The 17,317-nt window shown below is 33.4% G+C and overlaps 1 protein-coding gene across 4 annotated transcripts in view; it reads left to right on the forward strand.

Moving 5' to 3' along the window:
* LOC118196166 (zinc finger homeobox protein 4-like) overlaps positions 1 to 17,317 on the forward strand; it is a 392,029-nt gene that overhangs the window by 151,311 nt on the left and 223,401 nt on the right. For all 4 annotated transcript variants that reach the window (XM_035367581.2, XM_085826194.1, XM_085826186.1 and 1 more), the window contains one exon: positions 16,190 to 16,309. The gene's annotated coding sequence lies outside the window, so the exon portion shown is untranslated. The remainder of the gene's footprint in view (positions 1 to 16,189; positions 16,310 to 17,317) is intronic.

A 17,317-nucleotide genomic window follows, 5' to 3' on the forward strand; every position in this document is an offset into this window, starting at 1 on the left:
GGATAAATTGTAGTTCTACTTATCCCAGAAGAACTGAAATTAGCACTAAGTTACAACTTGCTTCTAAGTACACTGAAACTCTCAAAGACATCCTAAAATTGGCAAAGGAAATATGACACGTGGTAAAACGTTTGGCAGAAGTATGATCGTTAAAAGGGCCGGTAAAAGCGAGGCTGAGTGACACTGTATTTGCAAAGTTTTAAATTTTAGTTTAACATTATTCTCTGCAAAGGCTTTTCCCCACGTGCTCTAAGAACAAGATTTACTTCAGTTCTTTTAATAGATAAAGGGAGAAGATATTTAGATAAAAATTCTATGACACATTCAGTTTTTTTTTTTTTTAAAGTAAAAACATTTTTGAACTGTCTAAATTGATTTGTATCTTCAATTTTATGTAAGTTTGTAAACAGTTTTAAAGCTGGCATTGGCGTAGTGTATATACAGCTCTTTCGCTGTACATTTTTATTATTACCAATTCTAGAGCCATTCAGAATGCTAATCGGGACGCGAAAAACAGATTAAAACCAGGAACGTTGCGAGTAAAAATTGAATTGCTATAAGGCAACAAATCTGAAATATTAATAAAAAAGGACGAAGAAGCATCTATATCATTAGAGAGGTTAGATAGTGATATTTCTAGGTTAGCTAGTGATATTCATAGCTCTGATTGGCTTCACTGTCAAAGTAGTACAGTCCTCAGAGGCTGCTAATATAAATTATATGCATTTTTTCAAATGAAAGCAAGTTAGTTTGATAAATTTATTTGTTACCGAGATATTATGTAAAATATTAACAGCTTGAAAATGTGTATTATGTTTTAAAATTGGCGGCTATAAATTCGTTCATTAATATGAAATTTCTGCAAACTGAAATGTCGTTAGTCCACTATTGTTCGAGTGCATATGACAACACATTCAGCACTAGTACTTTGGAAAAAATGAGCCGTTCTGATTTTTTATAAAAACAAACCTAATTATGAATTATCAAAGCAATATCTTAACCCAATTTCCTCTGCGGTAATTAGTATGAATAAACTTAGTTTTGTTGAAACACTTGAAGAAGGAGACGCGGAATACATTCATAAAGGATCTCAAATACTAATTCTATATATTTTAAGTTAATATATTTGATAAATTAAAGACTAATTTTCCCCTCCTTTCCGCAATGGTTTCGTAGTGTAACTGGAAGCAAGCTTGATGAGTATTTTGGAGGTTTGGAATTCGAATCCCGGCGAGGGCATTGCAGGTTTCTTCGATTTCCTTGCTTCGAAAAACTCTGAAAGTCTCTACAAGTGACGGCCGAACTAAAAGGTCGTGGACGAGAATTCGTCACCACCCAAGATTTGGCGATTACTTCCCCTAATTCCCAGTTGTCGACGCGTATTCGGCAGGTCCAGAGTTCGAATTTTGGGAAGGGAATTGTGAATTTCTTCAGTTTCGTGATATCAAAAACATTCTAATGGCTCTTTACAAACTTTAAAAATGTTTAATAACGGAATCTATTTCAAACTCTTCTCATCTGGACTATTTGATAACCAAATATACTATATAAATACATATAACCGCATTTACTTTTATTTGTACGTACCTCTGGTCCCGTACGGTCGTTGTCCCTGACCAAATTAACCTCTTTGTTGCAATAACCGCTCTGAAAGTGGTATCATTCAATCTCTTTGCTTTAACTTCGAAATCTTTCTAGAATTCTTATTATTCATCTCTGTTGTTCTCGTAACTTCGAAACAATAGAACTTACCATTCCATAAACATGTTGAAAACGGATAAAAAGGAGACAAAAAGGCTGGTTTAAACTTTGGCCACGATGGTACTATGAAAAGAACGGTTGCAAATGCTTCGCCCATAACGAATTCAGCGGAATAAATTGAAAGGGCGGCCTACATTTCCGGGTGTTTGTTGTAGCTTTGGTAACAGCGAGCAAGACGATGACCAACATATTCGGCCGCTAATAGATTTCTTCTAATGTCTTTGTGCGACTTCGTTCGTCGGTTTGCCGCAGTTGAAGGGGCTAAGTCCACATTGAGAATTTTGCACGCTGCATCTTCTGACGGGATTGAGACCTTAGTATAAATTGCGGGAAATGCTTTTATGGTAATTGACACCTAATTTGGCAAAAATCTTTATTTACTTTTATTTCAGAAATTCTCGAAAAAGAAAATACTAGCTGCATTTGATACCTTTTAAATTTAACCTTTTCCTTTCTGAAACAGTTTTACGTGATTATTTAAGCAATTCGGTAACCTTAAAGTTTTCTAAAACTCGATGTAAATAAGCTGTGCCTTTTCGAAATAATCATTTTAACTGTAAATACGCTTCAGAAGAGAACTCGAAAATTACGTATGAACATTCAAAAAGATATAGGAAATTTTTTCAAAAAAGACTAAAGGACTTTTTAACATTATATTTTTCTTCATTTATTAGTTAGTTTATTTAAAAATTATATTGTTATTGCAATAATTATAAATTAATTGCTTGAGTTTTACATAATCTGTGCATTAGAAAGGTCGTGAATAATGACAGGGCGTAGGTAAACCTACCGGCTATGTCCTTGATGCTTCTTCATGTCTTTCCTCATATACTAAACTCTCTCTTGCTTCGCTAATCCTTTTCTGCCACCCTGCTTTCCCAACCTTTTTTTTAAAGGGAGAAATATGTAAGATATAACAAAATACGAAGGCTGCATGAAAAAATAGTTGGTAAACTCAAAATTAACATTCTAAATTTGATGCTTCCCACCTAAATTCACCTGTTCTCCCAAATTTGAGATTTTTCTACGTTACGTAACGCTGCTTGAAAAGGGTAACCAATCATAGCTTGTCTATAGAATTTCACCTACTCTGGTATAAATACTCTGGCAAGTGCATGTAATTTTGATGAATTAATTTGTATCTCATGTTTTATTTGTCATGACCTGTCCTTGTTCCTCCTTAGTGCAGCGCATACATACAGTTCAGCTTCACTTTCTTACCGCTCTGTCTGATCTTTTTCACACTTGTTCGCTTTTCCGTCTTGTCTTGGCCTGGGATGCATGGTCAACCCCTTTTCTCTCTCGCGTCTCACTTTTAATTCACCCGTGCGGACTACTGTCATGTGCCCTCTGGGCCTTTTATCATATGCCGTAAACGTCGCGCTTTGCGCGATATACGCCGATACTTGTACGGATAACGGATACGTCACTTCTTCTGCTAGATCCTACCGTACTAATGGATCCTCGCTTTGCTTCCCCGTCTAAACTGCCTGCGTCTTAATTTTAAGAATCAATGTACATAGAAATTTTCGTTATGATTGAGTCATAGAAATGTCTCAGATTCCATTATGATCGGACAAACATCTATTGAGGTGATTTTATATGCGTGGAAATAAAGACTCGAAATTCTTAAAGTTCGTGTTTTGTTATCTTCATCTACAAGCCTTCACTCTCAGCTACGACAATTACAAGCTGATTCTTCTTCTATGCTTCCCAGAAACATGACATATACGTATATCCTCTTCTGTTTTTGTTAATTTTTCTTTAAATTTCATAAAATTTCTTGAAGTGGGGTTTTGCTTATTTGAAATGTTTTGGTTTTAGCATTTTTAAAATTCTTTGTTGCATTTATATGATTATTTGAAATTTATTAATTATGAATTTCAATTTCTGGTCTTTGTGAAATATTAGTTCCAAATTTTTTACTTTATGTCTTTAATGATAATTTTTCTGCAGCTTAATTCGCGAAAATAGTAGGCATGCTTGTGTTTTGTTTTAAAAAGAATTGTTTTGTAATTATATATATATATTAAAATTAAAAGCAGAAATTTCAGTTTATTGAATAAATAAATAGTGAACTGGAAATCTCAAATCTTTGCATAATAACGGATAAATATTTCTTATGGGTTATCTGAAATGGATCAAGCACAATTAATTCCTTTAAAATGATTTGTGCCGTATTTTAGAAAATTTAGTTAGTAACAAAAGGGATTACTTTCAAGAGACCCGCTTCTCTTTTTACTATTCAGTTAATAGGGGATAAATATTTTTTAAATTCAGTAAATATATCATAAGGCATATTTTTAAATCATTTAAATTATTTGCCATAAAGAAGCTCAAAGTATACTTTTTTTAATTGTACGTATATATCTTAAAACCTCATTTTGATGCAGTGAAATCGGATTATCTGATAGATGATTATTGGATGTTTCTTTTTATCCAGCATACTGCAAGGTATTTTCTTCCTCCCTACCGCACCGTGGGTACTTGGTAGTTGGTAGCACGTTTGGCAAATATTGGGAATCGGAGGTTCGAATTTTGCGGAGGGCATTGAACATTTTTCATGTCTCCCACTTCATAAAACCTAATGACTCATGTTTCTAATTTAGTTAACCTAATCACGAATATCTAATTCAGATTATAAATAACAATATTTTTATTACATTTTAATTAATAATAAAAGTAATAGCTGTTGTAGTGTTAAAATACTTGTACCACAATTATTATTATTATTCATTCATGAACTAACTGTATTGTTTTCAAGTGAGTCATAGGTCTGGTAGCGGAAAACGTGAGAGTTTTTACCTTATCCTGTGACACTGACTAGCTCTTCCGAAAATTACTTTGTTGAACTTTACGATGTGTGTATGTTTGCTTCCTTTAATATCCATTATAGTATACTTCGTACAGGGCTATGTGTATCCAAACGGAACAATTTTTTAAATGAAATATTCTCTCTGAAGTAGGCATAAATATATAAAATTATATAAAGTTTTAAAACACTTTTGTTCAGCTAGTCTGCTTTAATAACGGATCTTAAATCCATGTTGGCCGACATTTCCAATTACAAGATCAACATTCAGTTTTTTTTTTAACTCGAATAATCAGGATTCTACTGTATTAACGTTATGCCAAGTGAAAAGTAACTTTGGAGCTCTGGACCTTTGTGCCCGTCAGTGGCCGAGGGGTAAACTCGCTGAACACTGGTAGTTCCAACCTGGGTTCGATTCCAGGCGAGTAGACTGGCAGCATGTGCATTTTCGTGATGTTCACCAAGTGTAACGTTCATACAAGACAGTTTCTCATAGAAAGTTCTCTACGAAGGCATCCCTCCTCTTAGACAGATAGCCCTAGTGTGTTTAGCCATAGTCAAATAAATTAAATGAAACCAAACTGGACTTAAGGTTGATTTATTGGATTATGGCAAAGCACTCGAGGGCTATCTTCCCAAGGGAAGGGCTGCCTCCGTAGAAGACTTTATGAGGAAAACTGGCTCGTATACAGTTACATATTGGGAAAACTACGAAACCGGTCTTGCAGCCAGCTCGCTAACCGGGATTCGAATCCCGAATCGAACTACCAATGTTCAGCGACTTTATCGCTCGGCCAAAGGTGGGCCTTTGACTAACGTACAACTTTTTTTTTGTATTGTAACGTTCCCTTATGTTTATCTAATCAGTTGTTATGGTTTAGATCTTATTATCAATTCTACCGTCCGTTTCCTCTCCAGAATGCTAATTAGATTGAGTATTTGAGCTGAGTTGGATTCTAGACAGAGCATGTTTCTGCCTCTCGAGGCCACGTTACTAGGTTAGTTAACTCAGATACGATTGTATTTTTTGGCTTTGCGTTATAACTGGCAACATTTAAATTGTTGAGAAGTTTGAGCCAATTTCGCGTTAAAGCATTTATGTAGCCCTTGGCTATAAAGTGTGAATTTACTGGTACTTTAATTGACGTCGCCACAAAGGGTTGACTGACTTGTAGGCACGAGTCGTGCATTTATGTTGCAGTTCTGATTTAATTGAAAAGTTTGTTTTAATGCCTTCTTAAGACTTTGCAGTTCTTTTCAGATGAGCGATAATTCTCTCCATGTCTGTTAGAAGTTTGATACCAGTTTATGCTACCAAAGAAAGTCAAACTTTATAGTATATTGAGCAGAAAGGTAAAGAAAGTTAACTGATCCTATTTTAGTTACTTATCGTGTCTCTAGATAAATAAGACGTAAAGTAATTACTGATGTATTAATGAAAAAAATGTGGTACTCTTACAGTGCTATGTATTGCCTTAATATGCATAGTTAAACTGTAGAAGGTAAGCCAAGCGCTTTAGGACAGTGTCATTACATACTGATTCTGAAATATATCTTTATGTAAATTCTATTTTTGTATCATTTCGATTTAGTTCGATAATGGATTTACTTTAATTCTTAGTTTTAAATTAATAGGGTCCCGAACACGCGTAGGGGTAGTTATGGTCATTACGAGATTTTTAAAAGTTTTAATTAGCATTTATGTACAATTAATTAGCTGCGGTTTGAATCACATAATGGTAGGAAGAACGAAACGTGTGTTCGGCACTCATTAATCATCAGGGTTTAATGTTTTAAATACTAAACCCTTGAAAATTTCTGTTTGAATCATTAAGCAGAGGTGATTCATAGTTTTTAATTATTTCTCCCATATATATATTTTTTCAAACTTTGATCCCTTTTAGAAAAACAAATTTCTCCAGCTTTTATATTTCACTACCGCTGCCCAGTTAGTATGTTGGTATAGATTAATCCGGTCTAGTATAGATTAATGGACTGGGTTACATTCGTAATTGTTCACAATCTGCCATTGGGAAAAAAATATTTCACTACCAATCAAAAATAGACAAAATTAATTTCCAAAAAATTTTCCTAGGATACTATAATGTTTTAACAAAATTCTCTTTAAGAGTAATATATATTTTCACCTATAAATTTTACTCGAAAATGCAGTTTCTCTGAAGCAAATTCTCATTTATAGCAATGTTGTAGGTTTTCTATTTAATAGAGATCAATTCTTTATGTGGCAGTGTTAATGTAAATTCTGCTACGCATGTTTCATCGAGACGTCAAGTTTCCTTGGCATTATCTCGATGCTAAAACGCAGCGTTCTTTGTATTCGGACCCTTTAACACGTATTCCACGAATTTAATCTTAATAAGCAAATAGGAACAAAAAACCATTAGCGCTTACTGTGTTGTCAGAATCGCTGAGAAAACCCTCCTCTCTATAAGCACATTAACCTAAATTACCTTTCCTCTGTCGTGAGTTGAAAAACTAAGAGAAAGAAATAAAGAGAGCCTAAGGGAGTGGGGAAGAAATCTGACCGACGCGATTTTTTTCTTCCAACATTCTTTCGAACTCGTATTTCAATAGACCTTGTTTAATTGGATTATTAAACTCTCCCCCAAAATGGAATTTCGGTAACTATCTAATTATTTTTTTTAATTTAATTCAAATCATAGATGTAATCCACGAGGTTTTATTGATCTAGTTTAAACTGAAGTTGGCGTTGAAGAAAGTAAAAAAAAAAAAAAAAAAAAGATTAAAATGTAATACAACACTATGTTTACATACATGAAAATTAAGAACATGCGGTATGAAATGTAGATGAACCAAAAAAAATTAATTGCATTAGTATTTCGAATATCCGTGGTGATCGATGCTAACTGTGCTAATGAAAATTCAAATAAAACAGGAAGCTGTCACCTTTTGGATAAGATGTTACGGATTGAAAATACAGATAATCCTCCCTAAGACGACCGCTCGGGTTGTAGACTATATGGGCTTTTTGTTGAGATGGCTGTGTTAGAAAGGTTTGTTTACGTTCTTAGGAATGCTAGTCACTTTCAGAGATGGTCGTCTTATAGAGGTAGTCGCCAGGAGAGGGTTGATTACAGCGTGATTTAACTGATATACAGCTAATCAATTGGAATTTTCTCAGTGGTATGTTCTATGAAAGGATTCATAGCATTTCGCCTATTAATATAATCTAGGGTCACTTTGAAAAAAAATTAATAAATTTGAGTGAAAGATAACAAACAACAACAGTTACAAAACACAGAAAAAAATTATCTAAATACCATGCCAATTAATTTGCTAAAAATGTTTAAGAATTTGTATGTTAATACTGTATTGGTTAGATACATCTTTCACCAAATGAAATCAGATAATGTAAAAATTTCAATACAAGAAACTACTAGTTAATTAAATTGTATAGAATTGATGATTAATAAAGCAACTATTATTGTGATCTTTCTCATTTGTTTGACTGTTATATCACATCAAGTTCACGAATTGTATCGTGACCAGTAACACAAGGGCTGCAATTATCGTTGCCTAGGCCTTCAGCTCCTTATAGGAGTGGTATGAATTTACACAACTCCGACCCTATTTTGAAGGAGAATCACCCCAACAAATCGTTCCAAGGATCTTCCATCCCTCTTTTCCTTATACCGACCTCTCAAGAAGACTCTTGGCTCAACAGTAATTTAAGTACCTCCATGCTGTGAAGATACCTTCAAACATAAATTTGCGTACCAAAGACTGCAAAGACAAAGTTACTTATGAACATGTTTGCCTTCTTCGGGATTCGAACCCGGTCTCAAGCCTATGGTAGCCGACTACCGTACCATCAATGACACCTCACCAACAGGCAAGCAGAACAAGAATAAACAAACGAAGTTGGAAGAAATTGTTCTTGGTTTTGATCAAAAGAAACGTTTACTTTTTGATGAATGATTCTTTCTAAATAAAGAAGAAAGAGTTTCATACCTGCCACAAAAAATTAATTGCTGCCTGATGTAATTCTAAGCTCAAACGAAAACACGCAAAGCCGCGTTAAGTCTTATATGAGCTTCAGTATTACATCTGGCAAAAACGAACTCCGACAATTTAATTGCGAATCCTCTCTCTTTTTTGGCCAAGGCACCTCTGGCAACATCTTTTCTGTCTTCATTGTTTTCGAGATTCGCATGCTTTTATTCTTCGAAAAGATTGGACCAAAATTGGAAGTAAAAATAAAGGTGGCCTTTTCTTATTGCCTTTACGTTTTCTTTTGAGTCTCTTAAGCCGTTAGGATTTAGGCGTGTATTGCTCCTTTGTCGTCATCGACGCGTCAATGCCTTCACTTAGAGAACATTTCAACTCTATATTGTAGCTCTGGATTAGTGAGATATTTTTTTTCTTCCAGCACCGAATTCATTTGAATTTTGTGACATGCCATCCTGGGAATTAGGCTTTCGAATTCTCGTAGGGATATACTTGTTTTATAAATTGATATAAATGGACAAGCTTTAGTGAAATTTACCGAGAAGCTTTCCTTTTCTAACGCATTTGAACTTCAGCGTCTAACATTATTCTTTTCCGTATAGTATTAGCTAGTTAAAGGACACTAGGACACAAACCAAGCAAGCAATTTTTTTAAAGCGTTTGAAAATTTGATTTCAAATACAAAGTAAATATGATTTCTGAAGTAAAGTTTGGAATGATATTTACGTGCCTATATTGGAATGACGTTTATGTATGTTTAACCATTTTATATATTTTCTGGAATCTTGTTAAATGATAATAAAAATAATTTTTCTGGTACTCATGTCAGATACAAAATGTTTCACTATTCTATTTTTATACATATGATAGAAGGAAAGACTGCTTATTGCCGGTTTCGAATTACGATAAAGACCTATGAAAGATTTAATTAAACGTGACATAAAATCGTCATTTACACAGACTTAAAAATATATTTTATCGAAATACAACCACAAAAGAAAACAAACTTTTTTTAAATTCAAAAAGGCTTATTCTCTCGAAAAATTCTATAATTACGAATGAGTGTCCTTTATTTTGTACGTTTCTTTAAGTACATTTTTAAAATCAAAACTAAGTTCATGCTTTTTTTAAATGTTTGACGGGAAAAAAAACAGCGACCTTCACGATGAAGAAAGTATTTTGGCAGTGACCTTCACCATTTAAGTATTTTGATAAAATTCTTGAGAGTACTTTTTGACGTATCTTTTTTTCCTAGCTATTTGCTTAATACAGTCTAACTTAATACTATTGGAAATTATTAATTATAATTGTGGCTTATTGTGACTTTCTATATGTTCACGATGTGTTAACTGTTTTGTGGCTTTGGAATTAATCACCATACATGAATATTCTAAAACAATTTTAATATTACAGTAGGGACTTTGGAATTGATCACCATGCATGAATATTCTAAAACAATTTTAATATTAAAATAGGGAAAACGCTGGAATTTCTTCGTCAATAAGAAGCAAGCAATATCAAAAAACAAAATTTAAATATTGATAATTAGACGAATAATATTCTTAGTGTTAATTTCTTACGAAGAAAACTCTTGTAGTGACATTAGGTATTTTTTCGAAGCAGGAAAGATGAAAAGTGAGCAACGCCTTCGCCGGGAATCGAACCACGGACCTCTGGAATACGCGTCCAGTGTGCTGACATTTATTCAATTCTAATACCAATTATAGTTATACAGGGAGTAGACCAAAATGTCGCCAAATAGTCGTTAAATTTAGCAACTTTTATCTATTCTTAGACAAATTTGGCGACAAAAATTAATTGCCAAAAACATTGCCAGCTCGACGATATCTCGCCAATTTTGCGAGACAGCCATTTACCTCGGTGTTAAATTAATATCCCCTGTAACCTTATTTTTCCAGCAGAGCTTCACTTTCTTCAGACTTTTCATGTTACATTATACAAAATTCGTAACAATAATATTTACTGAAATAATTCCGCCTGAGGATTTTGTTGCATGTCCTTTAACAACTGTTCAGTACCAGAGACAGCGCGGCGCAGCTTTTACCATACCTAACGCTGTATAATTTTAGGCTATGAATTTATTTAAATAATTTAATTTATAAAAACAAAATTTATAATAACGGTTGAATTTCGTGCTTAAATTATTAAAGGAAAGGCATTTTATTTGATAGGATGGCATTTTAAAGTAGAAGTAAAATTTGACATATGAAGTTTACATTATTATCTCATGGCAGATTTCTTTTATGCTGCATATGATGGGCTTTATAAGTTAAATTGCAAACCCCATAGTTAATCCTTTTTATTAAATGTGTAGTCGTTAGTATCATTTCGTTTAATGTTTAAGTATTAGACATTTTAAATAATGGTATTGAGTAAAAGTTAAGTTCTAAAGGTATTTCTCTTTCAGAATCACCGTATTTTATTGGGCTGTCCTTGAAATAAATTTACTGCTGCCAACTATCCAAATTAAGTGTCTTACTGATACCATAACTTGCACGTTGGGCATGACAGTGGATTCTGCCAGGCAATATTGAATTCAGCAACATCCTTTTTTATAATCCACGACTCGTAGACTTAAGAAAAAAATTAAATTTCCAATCTACGTAAGGTTTACGTCTTTCAGCCAATGACTGCATTTTGCTACAAACTGGGGAAAACCTTAAGCATCCCTTTTCTTTTCAGTACAGTTAAAGCGAGTTTCTGGCGTTCGCTGAGAAAATATGACTTAATTTGTGCTCGCCTCTCCCTCTATTCAAACAAACACATTTCGCGCTACATATACATGCTTCTGGGGAGGGCAGAAGTAAAAAAAAATCAAAAAAAAAAAAAAAATCAAGGTGTATGTTGGGGGTGGGCAAAAATAGAACGAAAGTGTGGCCGTTCGCTTAATGAAGCCGTTAAGGAGGCAGCGCTGTTTTTAGACTCTCAGCCACACTCGTAAAAACCGCTACATGTGTTATAACTTACACTTGTTGTGCGTATGTCTGTCCCTAGCCGTAAAGCCAGACGATATGGCATACAGATGTAAAAAAAAAAAAAAAAGAAAAAACTTTAATATGGGCCCGTTTATTGGGGCCCCGAATTATCTCTTCTGTGTCTTTTCCATACAAGTTTTGCTTAATATTTATTTTTGTAGAATTTTTCCCATTTGTGTTCCACGGGTGAGTAGTAGGTGACATTTAGTGGCCCCCGTGATGGTCTTTTCTCGTTTTTCGTGACGACGGAATGTGACAGTTTATTTTTTTTTTCTTTCCGGCCTCTACATTCATAAAGTGAGTAAGATACTCGACTGCGTTGGTCATTAGTTGAGAAGTATGGGCTGAAAGTAACGATGGAGCACAGCTAAATGGCTGGGATATGTTGACACATTCGGGACCTCTTTATTCCCGCTGCCAATGAATAAGTACCTTTTTTATGTTTTATTACAACAGCGTATTTTTTATGTTTGTTATTCCATTAAAACCAATGTTTATCCAATATAAATAAAATATTGGGTTCTCATGTAAAGAAAGCGTAGGTTGTAAATAAGAAGTTACTTTTTTCTAAAATATTTCGTTGTATATAACGTCTAACTTCAGAATTCTGTGCATTTAGGAAGTGAAAGAAAATAATATACATAGAAATATTCCGTCGTCATTAATAGCTTCTTGCCAGCGTGATGGTAATTTGTAAATACCATGTTTGAAAAATGTCATGCCCTTAGAGACAAAGAACTCAAATAGCGCTTGGCTGCGTCTCAGTTCTGCAAAAATTCAGTTCTGGATTTCTTTTCCCTTTATAAAATTTTGCAAAGAGAGATAAAAGTGATAATCGGAGGTTGCTAGCACGCATTTTCTCGCATACCCTTTAGAAAATTTTCAGCAAAATTCCGCTTTCCTGCAGAAATTTTACCGCAGTTTCTTCCATTGCTAGCAAATTCTATAAGCTTATATTTTAGAACTAAACTTAAGGGGGTGGAAATTGCGGTTTGTTTTTAAAAATCGTTGGAACTTGGAATACCAATAAATAAATAAATAAATAAAAAAGAAAAAAAAAAAGAAAAGAAAAGAAAAGAAACATGCATACGAAAATGGTCGCGCTACTTAACTGAAGGATTGTTATGAGCATGGTTGCCGGAAGAATGCGCGTGGTTGCCAGAGTTTGGCACATTCTGAAAATTTGTCGACTATAACTAAGGTGGTTGCGTTAATACGTTAGTATCATTGATATATTATATAGCATTGTTTTGGAAACGAAAGGACTTTCAGAAATTTCCCGTAGTTGCCAAAGAGTAGAGATTACATGTATGCCAAGAAACTGAGGAAATCAGCAATGCGCTCTCCAGGATTCGAACTCCAGACCTCCCGAACAGTGTTGAGTAGGATTCCATGTACACTATGAAGGCATGTGGAAATGAGGGACAAAGTACCTTATATACCTATATCGCTTTTAAAGAACAACTTGGGAATAGGGGACCCAGTCACCAAGCCTTGGGGGTGACGAATTATCATCCACTATCGTTTAGTTTGGGCGTCACTTCTAGAGTCATTTAGAATTTTTCGATTTTAGGAAACTAAAGAAAACCGCGATGCCCTTTGCCGGGATTCGAACTCCGGACCTCCCGAATGCACGTCAAGCGTACTTCTAATTATACCAAGAAGGTGTAATTAGAAGGAAAGGAGGAAGAAAATTAGAGTGTAGGAGCTTCGAATCGAAAATTCGAGAAATAGCCAAAAGTTGATAAATAAAGCGATATTTTGCCAACTGCATATGCCTGTTAATGTGGTAAATTTCGAGAGGAGACATTTTTAGCTTTATTCGAGCTATTTTCATTATGTAAATGATTTTACTGAAATTATTTATAAGATGCAGACGGTTAAATACATTAAATTTCATGAACTAAAACGTTTATACACGTAAATATGCATAATAGAAGCACAAATTTACGGCAGTATGAAATTTAAGCTAAATATGCAAAATTTTAAGATTTAAAAAAACATTTTAAATATTAACACTTATTCGCAACAGCGTAAATACTTAAAATTTACTACAATGTAAATATGCTAAATTCCTTCTCGGGGGAGGGGAATAGCGATAATTAGGAACAGTGTTTTTCAAAATTTTGACCGCAGAAGAAATTTCAAGATAACGTAATTAACTATTTATAGCTGCAATATTAAATTAATCTACCTAATTATTACTTAGTTTAGCTTTTAATAATCCAAAGTAACATCTAATACTTTCGTGTTTTCAGTGTAACATACTTTTAGATATGTTTACTCTTCCTGCTTACGACCTTTAATTTTTGGATAATTTCTGTTTTTCGCATAAGAAAAAAATTTAAATATAGCTAGTTAGCTAATTATTGAAGGGCAGTAATTTTTTTAAAAAATTAACTGTTTTTGAATGTACATAAAAGTAAATAAAAAGTTCAGTTATGATTGATACTTAATCGTATTACCTGAAAGAATACTTTCCGCCATTTAAAAGTCACGTTTATTAGTTGATTCGGTACTTACGTACTATGGAAACCATCTTGGCGGTATTTGGCAATTTTGTACGGATGAAAATATAAAAATTACTTAGCATGTGCAACTTGGTGGTTTTCTCACCTTCTTTTCTTAGAAAGAGTCCCAAACTATCAATATTTATAGTAAGCTTGGTAAACAATATCAGCATAGGAAAAGAAAACATACTTTAGCAACTTAAAATACGAATTTGAATTATGAAATAAGGATTATGTCATACATTAAAAATACTTACATTCCTCCTCGAATATTTTAATATTTTTTTCGTTATTTTTCTTCTGCAGAATTTTATAAATGTATTATAAGATATAATTGTTACTTTGGTATTATTGCAACCGCTTTGGCGCAGTTTCGCGTTTTTTTTTTTTTTTTTTGAAGAAGAAAAAGAATGGTAATTTCAAATCGAGAAAGTTATTTATTTCGTATCATACATGTTATTAGGTAGATATTTTAATTTTAGTTCGATATTTATCTCGGAAAAAATTTGTAAAACTTCTTACAAATGGTTCTCCTGCATGTAATTACTCTAGTCTACCACAGTCTTACCGGCCATTTGTAACTTTTCCAAGCAAGATTTAACACTCTAAATTTTTTGTTCCAGTAGTATATGAATCGGACTGCTGTAGTAAATGTCAGACGACTATTCTCGAACTAGTTACCCCTTCGAATGCCGACATATTCATTAGACTTTTTCACGTTACATTTCCAAAAAATTTTGTTTTCCAAAATACAACATCATCAAATTCGAATCTGAACATTCCTGCATTTGTAGCAAAATATTATGTTCCCGCAAAAATTTCACAGTACTTTCTTCGTTTGCAGGCAAATTTCACAAGCACGTATTTTAAAATATAATTAAAGACCAGAAATATCGCAGTTTAGTTTGCCTAATACAACCGAAAGAGCTTGTACCAAAATGGCGACGTTGCTTATTCAAACTTAAAGTTATTGATGTGGTGTGCATGGTTGCCACGGCGGCTTCTGAAAACTGGGCGACTTCTACCAAGGTGGTTGTGATAATACCAAAGTACCAAATTATTTTATTTTTCTCCAACTTATACCGTCCTTTCCAAAACGGTATATATCTCCATCTTTATTTTCACAAATATCAAATCATTTTGGTAGACATTTATCCAATCATAATTAAATACAGTAATTTTTATGCACACTGCTTTTAAACACTGGGTTTTATGTACACATCTTAGACAGAAAAGCATAAGCAGCGTGGAGATGTTGGCAGGGCAGAAGTTAAGAAAAGGAATGACGTAGTTGCTTGCAAAGAGTATTTATACTAAGTAGGTGCATAAGTGTAGCAAAACTGCTATTGGTTAAGTTAAGGTTGTTATGTAACGTGGAAAGATCTCGAATTTGGGAGAACAGATGAAGTAGGGGGAGAACACCAAAATTAGAATAGTTAGTTTTGAGATCGCCAATCGTTTCTTAGCGCAGCCATCGTATTTTGCTATTAGTTCAGAAATTCAGCCATTACGTTTATATTCTACTTAACACCTTTAAATCTTAAAACAAAGAAAATAAGACAAATTTTGAGGATTCAGCATACAAGGCATCGAACGTATTCGCAATAATTTTTAGGTACTTAAATTACAGTTCGGGTGCTTTAAATTTTTGCTCTGTTGGTTTTTAGCCATGACCGCTTTTGAATTGACGCAAAATAAGTCAAGAAATTTCTATATGCTAATATTTCAATTGCAATCCATCGTTTATTTTAGATTTAACTTTGGAGTAACATGATTTATTTAATAATTTGGTTATCGAAAGGTGTTCATCATCTCTTTTCCATTCTCTGCCAGTAGCATACAACCATTATTTATACTCGTTAATGACATCTTACTGCTTTGAATTTTAACTGTATAAATGTACTTATTCATCACTGCCAATTGTTTGCGAACATTACCGACATCTGCTGCTGCGTTCACCACCAACGTGCAATTAAAATGCTGAAACTTTAGTGTGCAACGTAAATAATGACTAACATTATGCTGATTAATCTGTGCTAAATATTAATAGCAGCTGCAGTATTTTTTTGTAAATATCAGTTCAATTGCTTTGTTCCTAACGAGTTGAAATTATTTTTCAGGTTATTATGGTTGGCAGAACACATTTACGAGCAGCGCGTGATTGGAGCCTTTAGAAGAATAACCATGGCAACGAGAATGGACCTCACGAAACATCAGTCATGATTCTTTGGTCTCGGCCGGTAAGATAGTTTTTATTCCATTATTTTCGAAATGTACTTTCGTCTCCTGCGGCTTTAATGACCTCAGTGCGTTGAAGTCCACTGAAGAAAAGAAAAGTTAACGATAGCTTTCATGTAAATATTGAAAGGTAATAATGCTAAAAAGCTATTTCACTTTAATTACGTAACTGCTACGCGGCTGAAATCCAATGAGCAGTCGTATCGAACTTTCAATCCGTCGGTCACACTTTGGGCTCGAAATTTTAGACTTTCCCATCATTAGCTGAACGAGTGGTGGGTTTTAATAACTCCGCGGAATATCTTCCACGTTTCTTATAATCTTATGTAGGAAAACGGGGGGATGGAGATGATTAGTGCAATTTTAGATATGGAAACATTCGCTTGAAAATGTGCATAATTTTTGTGGGAATTGGAGGAGGCAAAATTTTATTTTAAAAATATTCAGAGAAAAATTTATTTATTTAGCAACATTAATTTCTTTTCTATCCTGTATTTCCCCCCTTTTTTTAAATTCCCATTATTAAGTCACACTCTCCCTATCTTGTTTAAATTTTCAATCGTTACAGAAATATTTTTTATTCGTCCACTTAAGTTCAAATACATTTTTTTACACATCCACTACAGTTTTTCACATATTAAAAATTTTTAAAACTTTTAATTTAACTTTTTTTTGTATTTATAATTTTTTTTCTTTTAAAATTTTTCTTTGGTAAACTAAGTAGGAATTAACTTAAATTTATTTAATTAATTAATTTTCAATCGTTAATAAAATACTTTTTATTCATCCACTCAAGTTCAGATACATTTCTTAAACTTGTAATGGATGATACTTCATGTTAATACAGTTTTTTCACATATTAATTTTTTTTTTGTATTTTAAAATTTTTTCTTTGTTGACCTAAGTAGGAATTGGCTTTAAAAATTTTTTTTCATTACTTGTTATTACTTTAACAGTGTTTTCACTGAAAAATTTTCAAGTAAAATTGTATTAAATTATTTATATTCACA

The sequence above is a fragment of the Stegodyphus dumicola genome, chromosome 1, assembly GCF_044657685.1.
Source record: "Stegodyphus dumicola isolate Sdum_Otavi_A_Nest chromosome 1, ASM4465768v1".
Taxonomy (NCBI): Eukaryota; Metazoa; Arthropoda; class Arachnida; order Araneae; family Eresidae; genus Stegodyphus; species Stegodyphus dumicola.